Source organism: Anser anser (genome assembly GCF_964211835.1).
Source record: "Anser anser genome assembly, chromosome: 2".
In the NCBI taxonomy this organism is placed as follows: Eukaryota; Metazoa; Chordata; class Aves; order Anseriformes; family Anatidae; genus Anser; species Anser anser.
In genome coordinates, this window is record NC_139721.1 from 7825307 (window position 1) to 7844230 (window position 18924).

The 18924-nt window shown below is 39.0% G+C and overlaps 1 long non-coding RNA gene across 1 annotated transcript; it reads left to right on the forward strand.

Annotated features, from left to right (window-relative positions):
* The first annotated feature begins 2455 nt into the window (after positions 1 to 2455).
* LOC310894912 lies at positions 2456 to 7675 on the forward strand. Its single transcript, XR_014580279.1, has 3 exons — positions 2456 to 3001; positions 6537 to 6644; positions 6980 to 7675. It is a non-coding gene; the product is annotated as an uncharacterized lncRNA (long non-coding RNA).
* Positions 7676 to 18924: the final 11249 nt, after the last annotated feature.

An 18924-nucleotide genomic window follows, 5' to 3' on the forward strand; every position in this document is an offset into this window, starting at 1 on the left:
AAAGATTGTAAGTCTGGACTATTTCTTGATCAGCACTAACAAATTATTCAAAAGACAGGTAGGTGCAAGTGAGTGCAGGCTCCAGACCATGTGAGCTCTTCAATAAATTCATCTTTACCCAAGGACAGCTCTCATTTATATCCGGTGTGGGCTGAACTTGCATACTCAGACAATACTTTGTCCTTAACTTTCCCTTAAATATCCTCTCAGAAAACAACTTTCCTTTCCTACTCGTAATAGCAAAATAGAAATAAATTTGGGAAAGGATAGCATGGCACCACATTTGACAGAGCCATGAATCACACTGCTCAGATGAATGGTTATCCAAAGCCATTAAAAGTGCTTCCATACCCCAGCACAATGCATTGTTTAGAAAGAGTCATACTGGGCTTAGGTCTGCTCTCTGTTTCACTTATTTCATAATGAGCTTTAGCAGAAGTTACTTTTGATTTATATTGGATCAGGGTCAGACTGGGAACTTTTCTATTCCTCCATAGTGTAAGCTTCATCTCATAAATAACTTCAGCACCCAAAACTACAGGAGAGAAGGATCCAAGCACAGTTACTACAGTATAACCCTAAAATGCAAAGCTGCTCAAGGCAAACTGACAATTATTTTTAAAAGTATACTCTTGAAAAATCATGATTTCCCCCCATAAAAAGCATTCGGGGAAAAAAAAAAAAAAAAAAAAAAAGAACAGCAACAACAAAAACAACAAATTATCATTGATGCTTAAAACAGTTTTGATTTTTTTTTAATTTAAAATTAGTTATAGAATTTCAGTATCCAGTGAGATATAGCTCTATCTGTCATAGACCTCAGGCAAATAAACTTCAAATTGACAGTCATAATGTTTGAGTTTCATCTCCTTTGGAAATTTATTATTCACAGTGAAAATCTGATCTGAGACAACAGTCAAGCACTTGAAATGCAACAATTCATCAGGTGTGTGATTTTTAAAGGGAAATTTGGGAAATATTTTTTCTTTGAGGCAGAAAATATCTGTAGAAGAGTTTAAACACATATAGGCAATGATGGTGGAATTCAAGTGAAAACTAGAGAAACCTGTTGGCTTGAGGAAGTAATTCACTTGAACAGATTCTTCATTCATTATGTTGAAGAGAATTGTGTAATGATTTGGACTCTTTCTAAATCTATCAACACCATATATTTCAGCCATAAACTAAACAACTTTCTAATGAGTACTGACACACATGATGCTGTTTTAAATTACTTCCAAAGCAACTTAGGTTCAGAAAGCCTTGCTAGGAAACAATCAAATAACAGGCTAACAACACAGTTGCTTTCCATTGGCTTTGTACCAGGATGGGGGCACAGTTCTTTTAAAGTGTTGTGAGCCCATGGGCTATACTATTATTGCAACATAGTAATAGAAGTGATAGTCTTAAGCGACAGGAAGCAAGGACATTATCAAGGTTAAAAAGGGGACTTTAGAGACGCTGAGAATAAAAAATAATAATAATAAAAAACCACCACTGTGTAGCATGAAGAATTCTATTTCTGACCTCTTTCACAGTTGTTGTAAAGGCTACTATGCATCCTTAAGGAATAATGAAATATAAAGATTTATTTTGACCACTGTACTTTATAAAGAAAATATAAGCCATAGAAATGGATCCTTTCTTGGAGGGTAGAAAAAGCTACATGCACAGAAGTGAGTTCAGGCTCAGAAGCAGACAGTGTTTAGTTCCAATTATACTTACTCTGAAATCTTTTTCATCCATTTGTACATCCACTTGGTAATGAAATATAAGAAGTTGTTTAAACCATTCGAATTAAAAGAAAACTGTTCAGTTGTGAACACTGCAGGCTATATGGAGTATCTGGGTCTAAAGACCAACCCTGGAATATAAAATAAGTAGGACCAATTCAGTAAAGGCTTATGAGTCCAGATTTCAGGAATTCAGTGCACAGAGATCATTAGCCCTGTTATGTCTTCTTAAACAGACAGCTTCATTGCTACTTTTAGCTAAATTAACAAGTTAACAGTGTTAGCTCTTTTTAAATAGGTTGAGTACCCACTGGGAGGGATAATAACCAGATCTGGTTAACTTTAGTTTATTTGCACTTTATCTGCACTGTATGTGTAGCATCACCAACGAGGTTGACATCTTACAAAACATTAAAAATGATTCACCATCTTCCCAAGAAAACAATCTCAGAAAAGAGTATTTTGCCAAATATAAAATTTCCATGACTCTTATTTGGACTTCTTATGAAATTTACGTAACAAAGAAACCCTTGAGTTTTCAAAAGCGTTTTGAGTCCCCTGTTTCAAATTTATTTTGAGCACACAAACAAATGGAGTAATAGTTCCTGTTTGAAGCACTCTTTGTATATGTGCTTTCATGGATTATATATTATATCATATATATATATATATATTCTGTGGTTCAAACAGGAAAACAAAAAGTGACGAGTATGAGGAAAGAAAACTATGTTTCAATATTTTATGAATTCTCCATAAATAATAAATTTTTGAAATGATTTTCTATGAAATATAATATTTGTTGTCTTCTTTAGAATGCAGACTATTTAATAATACAGGCTCATTGTTCTAATTTTTTACAGGTCAACTTTGATACACTTGAGAAGAATCTGGTCCACTTATTTGATTTCACATTGATCTATACCCAGAGGATTGATTTATGATTGTGTAGACATGATTTGGCCCAGAGCAAGAGCAGGATGTTAGCAGCATTTCTTCAACCTACTTCTCTCCATTACACAGAAGAAAAGAGCTTTTAGTGCTCACAAATAAATCAATTGGAGCAATTTTCTTAAACATTTATAAGGTGACTAGTTAGACTGTTTTTCGTTCCCTGTAGGTTGTGAGTTATCATATTGTTTCCAGGAGATTATGACTAGGATCAATCATCAGATTGTTCAATCTGAGTAATTAAACCTCAATTCACTCACCTCAGAGAATACCCTCAAAGTAGTTATACGAGAGCATTTCAACCCTTCAGTTACTAAAAGGTAAGTATGGAAAGTGCTGAAGGAGTCAGCATCATAGAATCCTAGAATGGCTTGGGATGGAAGGGACCTTAAAGATCATCTAATTCCAACCCCTCTGCCATGTGCAGACACACTAGATCAGGTTGCCCAGGGCCCATCCAACCCATCCTTAAACACTTTCAGGGATGAGGCATCCACAGCTTCTCTGGGCAACCTGTTCCACCACCACCACCAGTGGCTGCTGCAGATTGTTGTATCTGGCATATTCCTATATTATCCCAGCAAACAAACTGGACAGGTATCTGCAGAGAAACATTAAAATGTTTTATATCTATTCAGTCAGGACTGTTTAATTCTTCCTGACATGAAATCTGATGAAAAGAGTCTGAAGTATCCAACTGGGTATCTGATATCATGAGTAACTTATATGACAGTGCTCTGACTTAACCAGACCCCTGCCCTTCGTTTTTATCTTTCCCAACTCCCACAGGCTACCAGCTAAAAGACCAAAGCATGAGATCAGATATCCTTGATACTAGATTTGTTCCCCCTCCCACTTTGTTGATGACAGCTGTGATCATTCACACTTTATAAAGGACTGGGAATGTCTCTTAAAACTCTCACTTTAGCCACAGATCCTAAGGAACTAAGCTTCTGAATGCAATAAAAAGTAGACATGAGCCCACTCAGTGAGTGGCCAACACAAACAGAGTCATCCTGGCTGAACATACAATGTCCTGTTCTGTTCCCAACACTGGGAACATTCCTGGGCCTCAGATGATGATTGCAGCAATAAATATTCCAGAAGAAATTCAGCCTCATTAAAATCAGTGAATCAAATGTGTGTCGAGGGTTAAGTCAATAGGGTAATACAGGGATGTGTTTGGCTGGTATCTAGCAAGATGGCTGAATCTTTTTTCTTTTTTTTTTTTCTTCCAAAAATGGCACCCTACAGTCATAAATTCAGCTACACTTTCTGAATTCATATTATGCTACAGCCTAGTCTCTAATCATTGATGTAACAGTCTCCTTTGCAAAATAGGCCTGAGAGCAAACTAGAGGTTTTGTAGTTATGCTTAGGAGTTTTCACCAGCTGCAAACCCATTCTTCACTGCAACAACCTAATATTTTATTATCTGCGATAACAATACCCATCCTGCTTTCATTTCCCTTCTGGTTACTGGATTTAATCTTCATCTAAGGGAAATGAGAGCAAATGAACCTGCCCTCAAATTTATTTTATCGCTTGAATGCAGCAGATCTTAGCAAATTGTTTGGATCCAGACATCTCCAAAATGCCTCTTCCCCCATACTGTCAGACTAGGTTCTGCTCCTTCAAATCAGTGTTGCTGCCTCATATTTGGGTGTGCTGCGTTCGTTCTTCCCTAAAACTAAGACCTCTTTATATTATAACATCTGTTTATTGGACACAAGTAATTCAGAGATTACAGCTTTCTGTTTTTGCCTTTTTCTTTATGGTTTTTAATCTCTCCATATAGGATGAAAAAATGGCTACAGTATGCTGGTAGAAAAATAAAATCAATCTATCTCTGCTTAATAATTTACTCTTTGACCGGAAAATAGCTCATCCAGCTTTTTCAGTTTAAGTTCATGAGTGCACCCTGAGCATGACTGCTGTTATCAAAGCTGTCCTCATGATAGTCCTTTTTCTCATACCTACATGTGGCTACCACTCCAGAAGAGGTGAGCCTAGGAAGAAAGGAAGAGTCAACCACTAGGTTTGTGTTTAAAGATGTGTTATGAGTAATATGAAAATATTTGGTGAAGCCCAAATTCAATTATTTGTTATTGAAAAGCAATCATATGTTATGTTCATGGAAAGCCATATACTGACAGCCCTGGAAAAAAATACAACTCACAGAAAGGCAACATAGTTGGCAGGAGGATTCTTTATAGCATCTCAGCAATGACCTGTAAATTTGTGAAAACATAGTGTCCAAATCCACTCAATCACTAACCCTTCCACAGAGCTCCCCTACAAGGGTCTTAGGCAAGAGCTTTGGTGACATGGACACTTGAGAAGGGAAATTTTGGTGAACTCTGGAACAAAATTTTTCTCTCACCTGGTTCAGCTCACAGTTATCTTCTTTACCACATGGCCCTCATGAAATTTTCACTGTCTTGCTGCTTGTGTCATTGAGAATGAAATAAATATACAAAATCTCTTGAGTCTTCTCCTGCTTCATTTCTGCAGTGAAACAGCTTCAGTATCATCACAAAAACAGCTAAATATACTGTCATAATTTGGTCTTACTGGTTAGGTCATTAAAATCCTAATGGAACCTTTATTCAATGTAAATAAATATTTTTATACTTAATGTCTGAAAATGGAGTAACTTGCATGCTTACAGGGTTTTGTGGCTTGTTTCATTAACAGTTGAGAGATTCTGGGAATTTTCATCTAAATGTCTCACAAGAACAAACCAAATGACTAGAATGATAAAGTTTCTTTGGTCATAAAATTGTATTTATTGCAGGAAAGTGTGTTGAAGAAAGGCTCTAAAATGCAGTTTTTATAGAATTCAACTGTGCTCTGACTTTCTTTAGTATTTTTTTCATTACTTTTTGAAAAATGCACATAACCGTTTTTTGTGATTTTTGTCTTTTATGAAATCATTAATAGAAACTGTTAGTTTCAAGGTTGCAAATATACTGCAAATGTCAGGTCATAAATCATGGAAAAGATACTCCTGGAAGCAATGTTAAGGCAAATGCAGAACAAGAAGGTGATCTGAGACAGCCAGCACAGCTTTCCCAAGGACAAATTGTGCCTGACCAGTCTGGTGGCTTTCTATGATGGAGTGACTGCACCAGTTGACAAGGAAACACCGAGCAATGACATCTACCTAGACTTCTGTAAAACCTTTGATATGGTTCCACATGACATCCTAATCTCTAAATTGGAGAGAGATGGATTTGAAGGATGGACCATTCAGTGGATAAGGACTGGCTTGAAGGTCACACCCAGAGAGCGGTGGTCAATGGCTCCATGTCCAGGTGGAGGCCGGTGACAAGTGGTGTCCCTCAGGGGTCTGTCCTGGGACCACCAGGGTAGTGAGGCACTGGACCAGGTTGCCCAGAGAGGTTGTCGATGCCCCATGCCTGGAGGTGTTCAAGGCCAGGTTGGATGAAGTCCTGGGCAACCTGAGCTAATGGGTGGCATCCCTGCCTATGGCAGGGGGGTGGAGTTAGATGATCTTCAAGGTCCCTTCCAACCCAAGCGATTCTATGATTCTATGATAAATCCTGGCATATTTGGTCAGGAGGCAAACAAACTGGTAACTGTTACTGTCATCTGTTTTTAGAAAATAGCAGGACAAATTTCACAAAAAGTCAGAAGATATCACAGATATGATCTTACCTTTGGGGGAAAAAATACTATTTTGGAAAACTCCTAGCTAAGAAAATTAAAATATGTAGGGACATTTTATTCAGGATGCTTCAGAAGGGCTTCTGCATAATGGATATTATTGCTAGCCATAAAAACAAATCATAAAGCTGCTTCTTTTCCTTCATCTCTCCTTATTACCTGCAGTGCAATCTACGCTGCAATGTGCAGCTGGCTCAGGAGAAATGAGTTTTGGCGCTGGAAGCAACCAAACAGAAGCTGAGACCCCAGTGCAGGCTTATTTCTTGGAGCAGTGTAAGCATATAAAAGCCTTGTTAAAAATAATTTGGTTTTGAAGCATTTAAGCCTTTACCATTAGAACATTGTGAGGAAGGGCTGTTCACGAAAATATTGTTTTCTTTCATCAAGTTATATCTCTTCACAGAGTTGGGAAGCTTGGTGATCTTTAATAATTAGGCTTTTCTGAGCTGTGCCCTTGAAATTGATGTATATCTTCATATTCTATTATTTAACTTAAGCTAATTTTCAATGTACATACATTACAGTCGTACAATGCTATTAATGTTTACTCATGTAACATCTTCAGGAGTAAATATGGCTATTAATTTGGTAACTTTTCTTGGTTACAGGCACAACCTCACAGAAGAAAGCTTCTGACAGAAAGAAAAAAAATATTATCATCTGTCAGGGTTATTTATGTAAAATTGTAAAGAAGGAAGTTTAAAAATAGTTATGGAGAGAATAAAGGTATTTGACCTATTTGAAACAGACTTTCACCTTCTATAAGCCCCTGAGAAAACTGAAGAGAAACCTCAGAAAAGTGGGTTAAGTAAAAAAGACATTCTGAGAAATTCCTACCACAAAGGCAAAAGATTAATTTCACCTCTAATGCATATGTGCTATTAATTCACCTCAAATTGTTAATAAGGTGAGTTAGGGAAGTGTTCTACCAATAAGCAGGTCACAACAATGAATTTCAAACGTGGCAAAGCCCCCCAAAAAGAAGTTTCTCTCTCTCCATGATGGTACAGAAAATAGGTTATAGAAGAGTCTAAAGGTGCCCTTTGCTTCCTCCTGAATTTTACCTCGTTATCACAGCCTCAGATCTCTGCTCAGCCCAACTCCAGACATAAGATAGGTAAGAAAATAACCTCACACAGAAATCTGGAGGAAATATGCTGCACGGATAGAATACAGTATTTGTAATATATTTCTGAAAAGACAACATAAGATTGGACAGAAATTTTAAATATGTTTTTCTTGTAACTAGTTGAAATACTATTTTGTTGGAAGATAATGGAGTCTCTGGTTAAACACCACCTCTAATGTTTTTAAATTATGTTTTCCTTTAAAAGGAAGTAGTATAATATTGGAAATAAGAGCAACAGCAATAAATTATTTAGTATAGTTTTTAGATCTGTGGCAATCTTAGGATGCCTTATTTTCGATGCAACCGACTTGAATATTATTTCAATTTTCCAGATTACTACAGTGACTTAATTATCATAGTAATTACTTACTTTTTCCATTTATTAATAATGAAATTATCCATGCTAAGCATGGGAGGCCTAGTATGCTCATTTGTAAAATAATTTTTGTACCTTACAATCTGTTTCAATTCTTTACAATAGACCGCGTCATAAAATATGGACCATTTTTACTGGGGGAATGCTCTTTGAAAGCCCTCCCCACAAGGCAATGCAGAAAAAAAATTAGAAACTAAGGTTCATAGTATCTATTGTCCATTCACTACTTTTCTCTTTTCTGCCTTTTTTCCCCTCTATTCTATATGAAGACAATACAGTCAAGACTAGTGATTTAGGACATTTTTGGCTGTCTTTAATTGCAATTTCCTTACACATCTGTCAGGGAATCTTATATGAGAGAAATAGAAGAATTCATTGCACCTGGCAAAGGCTTTCCAGCATCATTTAGAAGATATAATTGTACGTGACTTTTCCTGTGCATTAGGGATCTTCAGCCCTGTAGGTAGTTTTCCTGGAATAAATACTGTTGGATTAGGTAGTCTATCCAATATGCAGTTTTGCTGGAAAAAATAAAAATAAAAAAGATTTTCTGCTTTATACTCTGTATAGAAAATGAACTGGTTTTGCTTGTTGTATTGCATTTCTTCCACTTGAACACTGAAATAAAGCTAGTTTTTCTTTCTGAAGCATTTATTGTTACCTCTTTGACATAATGGACTAAGGGGCAAGCGAAGTTAAAGCATCTGAGCTAAGCAAAGGTGACATTAACCAGTTTTAGTGAGAACAGCTTGTCAGACAGTATTAAGCTTTGCTTGGGTCCATCCGGGTTTCCAGCATGTTAATAAACATTGCCACTAAAAGGGAGCAAAATTGACTACAATACAATATTCCTTTTTTTAAAAATTTTATTCTATTTATTCATTCATTCATTCATTCATTTATTTATTTGTTTATTGTCAGGGGACACTACACTAAGTCAAAGATTCATTACTCGTGCAGTCCATGTATTTATTTTGCATGAAAGACAGTGGAAAACACTGGCCTTAGCAAGAAACATCCCCCACTCAAATTCTTAATTTTTTTTCCCAAGAAATTTGAACAGTAATTATGACAAAATAGTTGGAAAACTGAATTAGCTTTGCCGCCAGGATGCCTAAATCTCAGATTACCTGTTAAAACCTTTCACGACAACACATTGTGCTTTTCAAACTCCCTGAACTCATCACTTTCTGAAATATCTCTCTGTTCCCAAGATGGAGTTATCTGACGCACTCTTCCTAATGTGTTTGAACAGTTAAACTAGCCTAAAGCACCAGAACTTAAATGCATTATAAATGAATCACTATGGATACAAGGTGTCTTGATGATCCTGAGTGTTTGCCTTTGTATTACATTTTGATATCTGGAGTATTTGCCGACCCAGCAGAAAAACAAGCTTCATAAAATTTGATTATTTTATTAGAGCAGTCAAATTAAAAAGTTAAGGGGATGTTGAAATATAAGACAAATTGAAATAATAAAATTTGCCATCTGTCGGCTCTTACAGGTGATGTCTTCACAAAACCCTGAAGCAAAAGAAGGGGGATTGACAGGTTGAATCCTGCAGCCTGTACTCAGGGCCATATCTTCTGCCTTTGGTACAGAGGCCTTTTGCAGTTTCATTGCAAGCACATCTGTCCCTCATGCGTGAATGATTGAGGAAGACAGGAACGGGCCATGCAATCTTCCAGCTATCTTGCCTGCTGTGTGCTGACACTAGTGCCAAATGCCATCTGTCACATAAGCAATGTGTGGAGTTGATTTCAATAAGAAAATGTGGTTAAAAGGCAATTTGATCTCCACTCTGACTTTACATTTTCTTATTTAAAGCTTCCTCTGAGTTCAATGACAGGTCTGGTTGAATGCTGATGAGGCAAGGATTGCAGGACTTGGCCCAAGATATCATAAAAATCAGGCTGGAAAACTTCATCTACAATTACAGTTGGCAAGGCAAAGACAGTTGTAGCTCCCTTTTCTTTCCTCCTACAACCACCTTGTTACTGTGGATCAATGCAGTATGCAGACCTCTGGTCATATAACAAAATAGCTCTCATCCACCTGGGCAGTTTATTTTTCCACAGAAATCAGGACTGCGTCATCTACTGCTTTGGAAATTAGTCCCTTAGAAGCCAAACCAACATCCACTAAAATTCATGGACTACCTCCAAGGGACTGCAGCAGATTTAGGTAAGAGATTTAAAGGTATGTTCAGTCAACTGTATTCCCAGGGCCAGAAAGCAAATGGTGCTTACATCGTATAGTACCTGTAGAATGTACTGACATTTTTACTGGATATTTGGTGGACTCACTCTCCTTTATGAAGGGGGAGATTTGCTGAAAAGAAGGACCTACAGGCTGTGGATGGGCGAGCCTTTTTGCAAATTCCAAACCTACAAAGAGATCAGGGAATCCAAACTGATAACTAGATTTTCTTCACGTCTAAGATCAAGCAGACATCACGAAGAGAAGCTTCAAATCCAGAATTTCTCATGCTATTCTTCAGATGATCCCAGAATTACAACACCCAATATTTTCAGGCAGGATCTCTTACTGTCAGGATTTTTGTTTAGTTAGGAGTATGCAGTATGACACGATAGTGGTTGCTTCTGCTCTGTAACAGTTTTAATCTGACAGAAGTTGGTATTAAGTGTGTAATGACTTCTTTAATGACCAGTTTTGTATTGCTCCTTATCTTTTCCTCAATCTCTTCCTGCCTATCTTCTGTTTAAATATCTGAAAACCCTCAGCGGTTATAACTCCATGTGTACTTAAAATTGTCATCTACTTGTTCTGGTTTATACCACTCAAGTTCATCTATGACGTTTTTTAGTCCCTTGCATTTTTGGAACATTTATTCTCCAGAGTAAATGGGTGTGAAATCACAGATCAAGAGAATTTACTCATGGTCTAAAAAGAGGATCTCATGAAATGCAGCCACTCCTTTTGGGGTGCGCTCTTGGCAGGTATTCCAGGGTGAGGAGCACAAACACAGAACTAACAAACAAGAAATGAGCTCCAATGCTCATGTTTTTTTTTCTGACCCTCTGGCTGTAGAAAGAAAATCTTCACTTCCACAGTAAAGGTCTGTGACCGTATTTTGTTCAGACTTAGCACCCTTCCCATGTAAAACAGCCTTTCTTGGGCACCCCAGGAGAAACAAGGATTGACCGAGCAAGTGAAACACAATAAAGAGGACAATACGTGACTTCAGAGATGAAGCAGACAAAAGGATGGAAGAGAGGGAATATAATCATTGTAATTTCTTAAATAGCTAATTGAACCCCATGAAGAATTCAGCTACTTATCTGTGCCTGTTTTCAGTGTATCCCGTGGTGGTATCTTTGATCCTCTGGGGCAGGGGGGAGATGTTCTTTGGTAATACTTATTTTATATGGAATCTATACATCTTTATTCTGGTTACTGAAACCTGTTCCACTCTGCTGCATCTTTTCCAAATCACCCAAACTTTCATGTATATGACGCCTTCCTCTTGTTTTACCCTGCAGAGCAAACCCTTTGCTGCCTTTCTTGCTTCACCATCAGCTCTATTGACAGTGTATGACCAAGAAGTTCAGAGAAGCTAGTGAAGTATATATGAGGATTATGCTGGTTTACTGCTCAGTTGCCTCAAACCTGTTTTTAGTGGTACTTGCCCTTGTCCTTTATTATTTATTTATTTGATTTATTTATTGAAGAAACCAATTATATAATAAAGGATCTTCATGTTTTCTTTAGCTTAATGGTTTCCTTCCCCCATTATATTTTCTGAGATTCCCACTCCATTAAAAAAAAAAAAGGCAGAAGCGTGATGTCCTTCATAAAAGTCAACAGGAGATATGGAGAGACTGTCCAATTAAGACATCCCTTAGAGAAATTAAAACTGTCAGGAGCAGTTTACAGCCAACTATATTTGTGGAGAGTGACAGCTCCCCGGGTGATAAGTGGGCGATCACGGTTGGACTCAGCTCTGAACAGTGCTCGTGTTGCTGCTCTGGCACAGGCTCATTGTGGCCTCTGGTTCTGCACCTGCCCTTCATGTATCCCCATAGGAAGGGGAGGTTCATGTCAAAACAGAGAAGGTGTTTAAAGATTAGGTTTTCTGCATATTAAATAGCATCAGATCAGCAGCACATTTGGGAGTGCTTTGCTGGGACACCTGCAGTGCTGCAAGTGCTCTAAATAGTTCTTTGGTGGACTTCACAGAAGTTAGACCTCTCTGGTTTGGATAAGGTGTTCAGGGAACTTAGGTGACCTGATGTCTCCAGTTGTAGGAGAGCCATGTTCAGAAAGGGGTTCTAAATCCCTTTTCAGCAGAAGTGTTTTACATATGTTTCAGGTGAGAGGAATGTTAAGAGGACTGGTCTAAGGAGGGGAATGCAGTCAGAGACAGGGTCAGGAGGGTTGTGGGGCACTGCTAATGACTACACGAGAGATGCTGGGAACAGTCCATGGGCTTCCCAGCACCTTAGCAAAGTCAAATTAAAAGGCTATAAGATATAATCACACAAAAGCAAACCTATTAAGGTTAAAGCAGTGTGATGAAAGAAGCAATCAATTCAGGCACCAGAGGATTTAAATAACTTGTAGAGAAACCATTATTTGGTTTTAGTTATGTTTTCCACACAATCTAGCAATCATAAACTATTTTACATTCCTATGCGGTCTTCTCTGAAGAAAACATTTTCTTATTTTTCTTTAAAGATGTTTTAAATTGTTATTTACATTTTAAAACACTCTTTGTACAGGGAATAGCACCTTCATCTGCCAAGGGCTGATGTGTGCAAAGGACAAGTTTGCCTTTAGATCATCCCATTCATGAGTAGGACACACAGGTACGGAGCCTTTGATGAAGTCTCACACAGCCCAGAGCTATGCTTGAAGAATGAATCAGCTTAGCTGGCCACAGAGGCCACCAGGAAAGGCTTGAAGAAAATATAATCAGGAGCAAAATTTTGTCCTGCCCTGGAAAAGTGCAGAGATGTATGGTCATCTACTCTTCACTTGAGATCCATATGCCACTTTGACTGGTTTTGGTGCCTGAATCTGTGCATCAACCTTCACCTCTTCCAAAATTAAGCTTTGCTGTAGGAGTTTGGTCCTTTGCTATCAAAAGACAAAACATTATTAGCCCAAATCGGAAATTTATTAAATGCTGAAATAATTCCTAGCAAAAAAAATTTTCTTTTCCAGGAAAAGGAAACTACCTAGTGATATCGTCTTCTGTAAAACTGAAATAGCAGAAGTTTTAAATGTTCACTAGATCATTGGATAACTGTTTACAGATGACCTTTAACTTTGAATTCTGATGGATAAGCAATAAATGATTTCCTTTAAGTTGTGGTTTGTGTTCAGCTCATTTGCAACCTGGAAAAGTTTACATTTCTTGATTAAAGTTATCTGTAACTAATAGCTTAGATAAGTGTAATCGTTGTACTTTTCTATCAGTGCTAATTGCATTCTAGATTGCACTATTTTGCTGCGTTTAGCAAAGACAGAACTGGTATCCTGCCTCTGTGCAAGCTGTTCAGTATGCACCGAATCATTAAAGTGAAATACTGCACAGTTGGTTTGCAATTCATCTTAAAGATGAACTGTGGTGCCTTAATGGTCTTGAACTTTCAGTTTAAGAAAATAAATAATATAAATCCTTTGATGTAGGGCAGAAGGGAGGAACCAAAAGTGCCCATTCCTGGCAGCGAGGTTATATAAAAAAAAAAACCCTCTGCTCGAAAATGCCTTCCTTCTGACTAGACATTACTTATTTCCTGACATCATTTCTTGGAGTGGATTAATCTCCACTGGCCAAATGTTTTGCTCAAGACAGAAGGTGTCAAGGAATTATCTGAGCATGTACATCCCTTCCAAAAAAGAGGTGATGGCTCTACCACTGAAAGTGGTCAATGTAACTTAAAAATGCCACACAAAGTTCTCAGGCTAAAGTGATAGCATATCACAGAATCACAGAATCATCTAGGTTGGAAGAGACCTCCAAGATCACCTAGTCCAACCTCTGCCCTAACACTAACAAGTCCTCCACTAAACCATATCACTAAACTCTACATCTAGATGTCTTTTAAAGACCTCCAGGGATGGTGACTCAACCACTTCCCTGGGCAGCCTATTCCAATGCCTAACAACCCTTTCAGTAAAGAAGTTCTTCCTAACATCCAACCTAAACCTCCCCTGGCGCAACTTTAGCCCATTCCCCCTCGTCCTGTCACCAGGCATGTGGGGGAATAGACCAACCCCCACCTTGCTACAGCCTACTTTAAGGTACCTATAGAGTGCGATAAGGTTGCCCCTGAGCCTCCTCTTCTCCAGGCTGAACAATCCCAGCTCCCTCAGCCGCTCCTCGTAAGACTTGCTCTCCAGACCCCTCACCAGCTTCGTTGCCCTTCTCTGGACTCGCTCGAGCACCTCCATGTCCTTCTTGTAGCGAGGGGCCCAAAACTGAACACAGTACTCGAGGTGCGGCCTCACCGGAGCCGAGTACAGGAGGACAATCACTTCCTTAGACCTGCTGGCCACACTGTTTCTTATGCAAGCCAGGATGCTGTTGGCCTTCTTGGCCACCCGAGCACACTGCTGGCTCATATTCAGCCGACTATCAACCAATACTCCCAGGTCCTTTTCTGCCAGGCAGCTTTCCAACCACTCTTCTCCCAGCCTGTAGCGCTGCTTGGGGTTGTTACGCCCCAGGTGCAGGACCCAGCACTTGGCCTTGTTGAACTTCATACAGTTGACCTCAGCCCATCGCTCCAGCCTATCCAGATCCTCCTGCAGAGCCTTCCTACCCTCGAGCAGATCGACACACGCACCTAACCTGGTGTCGTCTGCAAACTTACTGAGGGTGCACTCGATCCCCTCATCCAGGTCACCGATAAAGTTATTAAAGAGGACCGGCCACAGTACTGAGCCCTGGGGGACTCCACTAGTGACCGGCCTCCAACTGGATTTGGCTCCATTCACCACAACTCTTTGGACCCAGCCACCCAGCCAGTTTTTAACCCAACGAAGCGTACGCCAGTCCAAGCCACGAGCAGCCAGTTTCTTGAGGAGAATGTTGTGGGAAATGGTGTCAAAAGCCTTACTGAAGTCAAGGTAGACCACATCCACAGCCTTTCCCTCATCCACCAAGCGCGTCACTTTGTCATAGAAGGAGATCAGGTTCGTCAAACAGGACCTACCTTTCATAAACCCATGCTGACTGGGCCTGATCGCCTGGTTGCCCTGCAAGTGCCGCGTGATGACATTCAAGATAATCTGCTCCATGAGCTTCCCTGGCACTGAGGTCAAACTAACAGGCCTATAGTTCCCCGGGTCTACCCTCCGGCCCTTCTTGTAGATGGGTGTCACATTTGCTAGCCGCCAGTCGACTGGGACCTCCCCTGATAGCCAGGACTGCCGATAAATGATGGAAAGCGGCTTGGCCAGCTCCTCCGCCAGTTCTCTTAGTACCCTCGGGTGGATCCCATCCGGCCCCATCGACTTGCGTACATCTAAGTGCTGTACCAGCTTGCCAACCATTTCCTTGTGGATTGTGATAGAATAATAATATCAGACCAAATCCAGTTTTTCTTTTCTTTACTTTTTTTTTTTTTTTTTAAGTATGAAATTAACACTTTTATATAGCCAGGCTCTTGTTTGCCATGTGAGAGTCATATTTCACAGCAATGGCAATAAACTGTTTTAGAATTTATATTTTTTTTCCTTCTATTAGAACATTTTGAGCCAATGTGTTGGAAAATCATGACTCATGACCAACACATAAGTGGGGAGTTGCAGTTAAATTTCTGCACGGGCAAAAAAAAAAAAAAAAAAAAAGCCAGCATTTCACTATCTGCATAAAATATTTCTATATGTTGCTCCCTATTATTTGTGTCTGATTGTGCCATTGATGACTGATCATTGATGATTACAAAAAAAAAAAAAACTCACTGATTTCAATGGGATACAAAGTTAAATTGAAAGTAATCTCTTTAATGTGTTGCAAATCTCAAGAAAAGTATTTTTCTGTCTCAGTCTGAAGACACAACACCAATATTTTCATATTCTTGGTGAAGTCTAATAGACTGTGACTGGGATATCAGCAAAACTTGCAGGGTCTCCTGGGAGACAGATTTGTAATGTGTTCCATAATATGAGAACAGGTTCAGTTAATTAAATGAATAGAATGGTAAGTTTAAATGATGTGAAAATTTTTTTTTTTTTTTCCATATAGTTTAGTCTAGACTGTCAAATCCATTGCACAGACAGTAATCAGGTCAAATATTATGGCTGGATATTTAAAGAGTATGGAACATAATCTGACAATTCACATTGCTGTGCAATGATAATCAGACACTGCCCTGATAGTCTTCAGGTTTCAGGAAAGACAATTTTGCTCCTTTGAGCTTCTCTATGCACTTTGTGAGTTTAGATACAGTTATGAGGCCCAGTACAGAAAAAAGTCTCCAAGGTCAAAAGTATAGTAAAAAGTAGAGTAACATTACTACTCCTAATGACTTCCAATGGGAGCCAGACACCAAACCCCTAATGTTGACCCTGAATTTCTCCTGTTATGTTTTGACTATGACTAACGCACATGAAATTGAAACCCTTATGAGAAATCCTGTGCTCTGCAGGAAAAAAAAAGTATGGAAAGGAGAAAATGCAAAATTTAAGGCGTATGGGAACAGGAGCATGGGCTTCAGGCCAGAGTTTTCAGCCAGTATAGCCTAAGTAGGGATGAATAGACTCCTTGGAATGCAAAGATGCAGTTATAGGGCAGGGTCCCTTCTAACACAGAGCATTTTTGTTAGAGGTCAGTGGTTGAAGAGGACATCTGTGCCATCACCAGCATCATTCCTATGCCCTATAGGATACCTGTCAATCCCTCAGCATGCCATTCAGATGTTTCACTTACATGGTTTGGGCTGCACTCATGGATAGGTGCTGTATTGAACACATTCCTGTAGAACTGTTATTGTTCCACTTTTTTGTTTCCATCTACAACATTACTCTGTTGGAAAGGTTTTGTTTGTTCTTAGTGTAAGGAAGTCAGTGTACAATGAGGGTGAAACACCAAATAGAGGTTGCTTTATGCTTCAAGCTGTATAATGGAAATCAGAGCACAAGTGGGTTATAAAAATTTTCTAGGAGGAAAATTATGTAGAACGAATAGAAAGATACCAGGAAACACTTTACAAATCCAAGAAAAGAAGTAGCTGCTTGGCACTTAGGCAACTAAAAAGAAAACTGAAATTGATGATAATGTCTGGATGTGGTTTTGGCTTTGTTATGGGGTTTGTTATGGGAGGATCTTTATTACATCTGCAGGGTTTTTACTATTAATAACCATATCACAAAGACAGGGGCCAGATGGGATTCCATACAAAAGATGTTTGACTACCCTATTCATATAACCCTACAGTGATGGAGACTCCCTCTTAAGCCAGTTTGTATGAGTGCTTATGTCCTCTTTTTTGAAAGTGTTTCACAGAGACTCACCATTGTCTCTATTTCTGCAGGTGAAACCCAACATATCTTCCTGTAGGAAACATGAATATGGAGAGAAGATTGCTCTGATCCTCTTTGTGTGAAGAGGACAGAAGGTAGTTTGGCTTTCATATACCAGGCTGAGTTTGCAGCCTTTCAAGTATAAAATCATCTGTTTCATTTTTAAATGCAGTGAAGCCAATTTACCATCATTCAGTCACATGGAATTCATTATGTCATTTTAAAATATCTCCTTTCAGATTACAAGCATATCTGAAAAATGTGGCTGCTCAGTAACCAAACAATAAAAAAGCCCAAGCAAAAAAAAAAGATCTGAAAAGCTATGTTTTGAGACTTGTAACATACAGGAATTTTATGGCCTGGAGTTCACTGCAGCAGGAAACTATCTGGAAAAGACACTGCGATTGTGGAATTTTCTCTATTAAATTTTCAAATTGCTGTGACAAGACATGCAAGCTTAAAAAGGGAAGGTTTCTTTTTCTTAAAAAGGGAATCTTTCAAGCTGTCAGTGTAAAGAAATATTTATATGCACACCTCATGGGTATTTGAATAAAATAGGAAATCATTCTGCAATGTTAAAGAAGGGCTGAGAAAGTTCTCCCCTCTTTTTATTACTGGTATTTTCTGCTCCACCCACCTATTAAATTTCTGTATCACTGTAGCATGCACAGCTCTTTCTTTCCACTCATTCAGCTGTAATCTATACAAACATCTAGATGATGGGATCTTTCAAAGGAGACCTCTTATTTTTGTAACAAGAAACCTGACCAGTCAATTCCTACAGGACATAGACTAACTTCTTTCTCACGGTCAAATCCAAACCCTTCTCTGACGTACTGGAAAATGAGACTATTCATACAACACCATGTCACCAACTGTTCACAGCAAATGAGACAGGCAGGCACCTCTCCTGCCAAATACTGACACCCTGTTTACCTTCCTCAGCTCTGCCTGGAGCTGGCACTTCTTATAACATCTTTCAGAGAATAAGGCCAGAAGGGATCATTGTGATTTAATAGGGTAAATATTTCATAAGTGAGAAAGTGATTTAGTTGCCTCTGCCAAGTTGAAAATCCTGATAGTAACTATGAGTAAGTTGGTGTATCAGGATAAAGTGCTGCACTTAGGTAGCATTCAGATACTGCTTTTAGCATGTTCTCAGATGTTCATTACTAAAGACAGAGCTAGATGCTGGCACAGACCTGGCACTTCTGGGTCTGCAGCTAGTTTGCAGGCTGGCATATGGCAGCGTACCAAGGCCTCACGGTTGAGATTAGATCTCTACACTTTGTGCTGATTGCCTAAGGAATGAGACAGCGCAGCTTGGAGGAAGGGGAAGGAGAAGCTGGACTGTATTATGAGAAAAGAGAGAAAAACCCCCAAAAGCCAGCCCTAACACTGAGCTAATTGCCGTGAGAGCTCCTGCCATAAAGTGACTGACAGCCTAAGTCAGTCTGTGTGGAGCGGTGTCTAGTCCATGAGATGGCTCCATCCAGCACAGTGTTTTACCTGAGGAGAAGCACGACTAGACATATGCATTGACCTTTACA